General features: G+C 50.7%; 1 protein-coding gene across 1 annotated transcript in view; it reads left to right on the top strand.

The window, feature by feature from the left end:
• The window catches only part of LOC127921093 (zinc finger CCHC domain-containing protein 3-like), a 12615-nt gene that overhangs the window by 783 nt on the left and 6832 nt on the right, over nt 1-5000 (top strand). The window lies entirely within an intron of this gene.

Raw genomic sequence — 5000 nt, 5'->3', positions numbered from 1 at the left:
TAGTTACTTTGACAGTGCTGCACTTGATCGGAGAAGCGATCGTAGGCCGGAGGGCGCCCGGGAAATTGTGTTTTTATTTCTGTTTAAAATTATTGTCATTTTGTTGTATTGTTTCACCATTGTTTTTTTTGTCCTGGGTTAGGTGGTGGTTTTGGTGGAGGGCTACAGGTGCACCAGCACCTGTAGGGTGAGTTTAAAAGGCCCTCTGGTCTTTTCTTTTCTTATTTTATTTAATTGTAGTCTTTTCCCTTGTTGTCCTGTTTTGCATCTCTCCTCCCCCTTGTATCCTACCCTCCCCCCCCTTTGCTCTCCCTATTGTTTTGAGTTTGGTGTGGCCTGCTAGCCGGAGTTGCCTTTTGGCTTGTTGCCTGCTAGCTTTAGCTGGGTCAGCTAGCCTCTTGGCTCTTCAGGCGAGGCAGGCTTTGTTTGCTTGTTTGTTTGTTTGTTGTCTGTTTGTCTGACTAGCCTCTGTTGTTTTTTGTTGCCAACTGGGGGACTTTTTGCTGGCTGGCCTGCTAGTTTGCTAGCTTAGCCTGGCCTACTGGTGAGGCTTGCTAGCTTAATTGCCCCCAAGTTTTTGGCAGGTGTCGCTCGTTAGTGTGTCTCCTTTTGTTATCCCCATATCCCCGTGTTTGTGGTTGTGAGGCCTCTTGGCTTGTAGGCCTGCCAGCTGGTAAGCTTAGTCTGTCCGGCTGGTGTGGCCTGCTAGCCTCCAAGCCTGTGTCTAGTGTCATTTACCCTTGTCTCCCCCTTGTGTCCTTCCCCTTGTGAGAAAAATAATTTAGAAAAACAAAAAAACAACCCCCCCCCTTGTGTCCCTTCCCATTGTCAACAAAATTAGCTTGGTGCTGTGTTAGATAGTTGTTGTGTGTTCCGGGGTGCTGGTAGGCCCTGTTTAGCATAGCCTAGCTGAGCCTGCCAGCTCCCTTGGTTGTCCTACACTTTCCCCCCTTTTTTTCTTTCCCTTCCCCCAACCCCACTTCCCTTCCCCCAACTCCACCTCCCCTCCCCCACTCCATTCACCCTTCCCCCACTCCCTTCACTTGCCCCTCCCCCTTTCCAAACCCCCTCCCCCTTTTTTCCCTTCCCCTCCCCCCTTTTCACTGGTGTTGGGTTGTAAAGGGAGTGGGCCTCCATCATGTCAGCAGCACAGGCTGGCATGAGGAGGCACCATGCAGTGCGCCTCCTTTTAAAGGAGAAGGGAGGGAAAATAATGGAGTTATCCCGATTGGATTTCTCCAGAAAATTCCTCCAGAAAGAACTCGGTTTCCACCCCGCGCAGGTAAACTGCATCCTAGCCCTCCCCTATAGGAAGGGCTTCGATGTCAGTTTTGCCAACGCCAGCTTCCTGAGGGAGTTCTGGGGAAACTCCAGAACTCCCTGAACACCCAGGGGTCCCTCACAGCAATGTTCGAGGTGACCAAGCTGACGGACAATAGCATTAAAACCGTTATTGTCCGTATGTACAACGAAACCGTACAGCCGGAGGACGTTGCAGTATGGCTGGACAGGTACTGCAACGTAAAGGGGCCCCTTATCCAGGTAAAAGACCTTGACGGGATCTGGACAGGGGCCTGGAGGGTCACTGTCCAGCAAAGGGAGGACCCTGGGGGCTATGGTGGGTTGAAAGCCATCCCATCCACCATAGTCCTCGGAGAGAACAGGGGCCATGTTCACTACCAGGACCAGCCCAAGCTGTGCCGTAAGTGTGGTGAACATGGCCACCTGGCAGACGCCTGTCAAAAGGTCGTCTGCATGAAGTGCCGGGAGGTGGGCCACCGCTACGAGGAATGCACGAACGGAAGGTCGTGCAACCTCTGTGGCGAGCGGTCCCACCTCATCCGCGACTGCCCCTCCTCCTGGGCCAACAGGGCCAAGTTCGGAAGGAGGGAGTGGGCGGCCGCGGACCGGGCTTCGGAGCGCCGGAGGGCCGAAGCGGCAGTTGCCGAGGTGGTAGTGGAGGAGCCGGTGGTGGTGGAGGAGGTGGTAGTGGAGGAGCCGGTGGTGGTGGAGGAGGAGGTAGTGGTGGAGCCGGTGGTGGTGGAGGAGATAGTGGTGGAGCCGGTGGCTGTAGTGGAGGGCGCGGAAGGAGCAGTGGTGGAAGTAGTGGGAGGAGAGGACAAAACCCTCCCCACCCCAACCCCCCTGCCCCAGACTAATGTGACCCCTGAAGGAGAAAGGGCCGAGAAAGACGGCTCTGGAGAGATCTTTAGTGAAAGCTCCCCAAGTGGGTCAGACATTATAGGGACGGTGTCGGAAAGCACCAGGGAGACAGAGTCGGGAGACATGGGAGAGGGGGGGGAGATTCTGGAGGAACACCTCCCCCCACGTAAAAGAAATGCTGAGGAGCTCTCCGACCCCGAACAGGGCGAGGAGAAAAAAGGAAAGGTGGAATGGGAGAGCTCCCAGGGGGAGGAAGAATTTAGAACCTTCCCCTCCAACTCCCCCAATCAAGTCTCCTTTTTAAACCCAGTTTTAACCTCCTCTCCCTTCCACCCCCCTTTACCCCGGAGGGAGAGAGAGAAATCACCAGAAAAATAATCCCCTTTTAACTGTTCAATGCCTTTTCTTTTAGCACTGTTTTTACTCACCCCTTTTATGGCTTTTAAAATCACCACAATAAATGTAAGGAGCGTAAAAACAGAAATGAGAGCACAGTCGGTTTTATCCTTTTTAGAAAGGTTTAACTCAGATGTGTTTTTATTACAGGAGTGTGGTCTACCCTTTTTATCCTCTTACAGCAAATGGGAGGATAAGTGGCAGCACGGGCCCTCCCTTTGGAGTGGCTCAAATTTTAACAAGAACGACGGTGTTGCCATTTTAATCAAGACCCCACAGGTGGTGGTGAAGGGGAGCACGGTGGTGGTAGGTGGGCGTGCTCTTTTAGCCAATTGTACTTTTATGGGGAGGGATTTTAACGTGCTAAACGTATATGGTTTTAATGACAAACATGACCGGTGCGCACTTTTAGAGGACCTGCAGTCCCACATGCTAGGGAGGGATCCTCTAGTGGTGGGTGGGGATTTTAATTGTGTTTTAAGTAGAGCAGACAGGAGAGGGGCAGGAGAGGATTTTAAGGTAGACAGGTCAAGTGTTTTATTGCAAGGGTTGTGCAGGGATTTTAAACTGACGGACTGTTTTAAAACCCTGCATCCAAGAGAGGAGGGCTTCACCTGGACCAGTGGTGACGGCACCAGAGCCTCTCGCATTGATTATCTGTTTACCCGGGACTGTCCCCCAACTGATGCTAGAATAACCCCTGCTTTCTTCTCAGATCACGTAATGCTGACGTGCACCCTTTCACTAACCTCGGGTGTGACTGTGGGAAGAGGGCCCTGGAAATTGAACTGCTCCCTGCTAGAAGATGATAGAGTAGTTAGCCAGTACAGAGAGCAGTTCAGCCAGTGGCAGACGCTACAGGACTTTTTTGACACACGAGCACAGTGGTGGGAAATGGTGAAGGGAAGGACGAGGACTTTCTTTAGAGAGATAGGAAAGGAAAAAAGCAAGGCAAAAGATAGACGCATGGTGGGACTGCAAAAGCGACTGGAAAGGTATTTTAACTTACGCCAACAGGGCTTTGATTTTAACCAAGAAATTAAAGAAGTTAAAAAGGAAATGGCATTTTTAGCAGAACAGAGAAGCAAGGGGGTTATTTTAAGAAGTAAGGAAAGGGAATTAGAAGAGGGGGAGAAGTGCACTAGGTACTTTTTTAAGAAAATAGTTAGCCAGGGTAGGATTATGACAGGATTGAAAAACAAGGACGGGGTTTTAAAAACAGACACAGAGGGAATAAAGGAAGTGGTCGAGGACTTTTATGGGGAACTGTTTGGGGAAAAAGACGTGTGCGAGGGAACAATGGGGGACCTTTTAACATATCTTGACAAGACCTTACCCAACACGGACGACCTGAGAAAAGACCTGACGAGGACAGAAATCGACCAAGGACTGAAACGTTTTAAGAGGGGTAAATCACCGGGGGAGGACGGCCTCCCTTTGGAGTTTTATCTGACCTTTTGGGATGTTTTAGCCGACGAACTTTTGACTGTTTTTACTGACTTCGAACACCTCGACAGACTACCCGACAGTTTTAGAGTGGGGATCGTGACTCTTTTATACAAGAAAAACGACAGGACAGACCTGAAAAACTGGAGACCGATTACCCTTTTAAATTTTGATTGTAAACTTTTTACCAAAGTTTTAACACTCAGAATGTCTTCTGTTTTAGGGGAGGTGATCCACCCGGACCAAACCTGTGCCGTGCCCGGAAGGAAGATCACGGACAGCCTGATACTGATCCGAGATGCCATCTGTTATGCGAGAGACAGAAATATGCGGCTTGTAGTCCTAAATTTAGATTTTGAAAAAGCCTTTGATCGGGTCTCGCACCAGTACCTCTTTAAGGTACTGCAAAAAATGGGTTTCCCGGACAGGTTCTTAGCTTGGGTGGGACTGCTGTACGGGGATATCACCAGCAAAATCCTTGTAAACGGGCATTTGTCAAAAGCAGTGGGAGTACACTGCGGCGTCCGTCAGGGCTGTCCTTTATCTCCTCTTCTGTTCGTGGCCTGCATTGAACCACTGGCACAGGTCTTGAGAAGGGACCAACGGATCAGTGGGGTGGGTATCCCGGGGAGTGGGGGGATGACCGCCAAGTGCGTATTTTACATGGACGACGTCAACATTTTATGCACTGACCTTTTATCCGTCGACAGGACTCTGGACAGGACTGACTGGTACGGACGAGCCTCTGGGGCGAGACTGAATAGAGACAAGACAGAGGCCCAATTCTTCGGACCGTGGGCAGACCCAGACTTGACCAGACTACCTTTGACAGTTAAACTGACGGACATAAGGGTACTGGGGGTAAAGTTTGACCAGGAGGGAGGAGGGAGTGGGAACTGGAGTGGGATCCTGGGGACAGTAAGACAGAGACTGGGTTTTTGGGGACTACGACAGCTGACTTTTGAGGGCAAGGTTTTAATCATAAAAGCTGTGAT

Source organism: Oncorhynchus keta, unplaced genomic scaffold (assembly GCF_023373465.1).
Source record: "Oncorhynchus keta strain PuntledgeMale-10-30-2019 unplaced genomic scaffold, Oket_V2 Un_contig_21508_pilon_pilon, whole genome shotgun sequence".
Classification (NCBI taxonomy): Eukaryota; Metazoa; Chordata; class Actinopteri; order Salmoniformes; family Salmonidae; genus Oncorhynchus; species Oncorhynchus keta.
The sequence above is the reverse complement of the archived record's forward strand: the minus strand, read 5'-3'. Positions and strand labels throughout refer to the sequence as shown.